The sequence below is a fragment of the Perna viridis genome, chromosome 10, assembly GCF_037379345.1.
Source record: "Perna viridis isolate PV_CMFRI_1.1 ecotype Kerala chromosome 10, ASM3737934v1, whole genome shotgun sequence".
Classification (NCBI taxonomy): domain Eukaryota; kingdom Metazoa; phylum Mollusca; class Bivalvia; order Mytilida; family Mytilidae; genus Perna; species Perna viridis.
In genome coordinates, this window is record NC_142454.1 from 21,081,486 (window position 1) to 21,081,828 (window position 343).

A 343-nucleotide genomic window follows, 5' to 3' on the forward strand; every position below is an offset into this window, starting at 1 on the left:
AAAATTCGTTTTGATTCAGATATACAATGTATCTTTTTTTTGTTATGACAAAACCAAACTCAAAGTATGTGTTTATATAACTACTTTACAAAAAGATACCATATAGTCTTATCATATTTAAGATCATTAAAACACATTTTTTATTGAGTGTCATCATCAGTTTTATCTTTGTCCCTCTATCTATTTTACTGTTCAAACCGAAATACAGTTAACCCAGATAATCAACTTGATTGCTCAATGTATATACGTAATTTCATTTTCATTCAAGTTATCCATGAACCTTACTACAATATTTCTATGTACATGTTTTTCATATAAAATCAACAATATCCATAAGCCCATG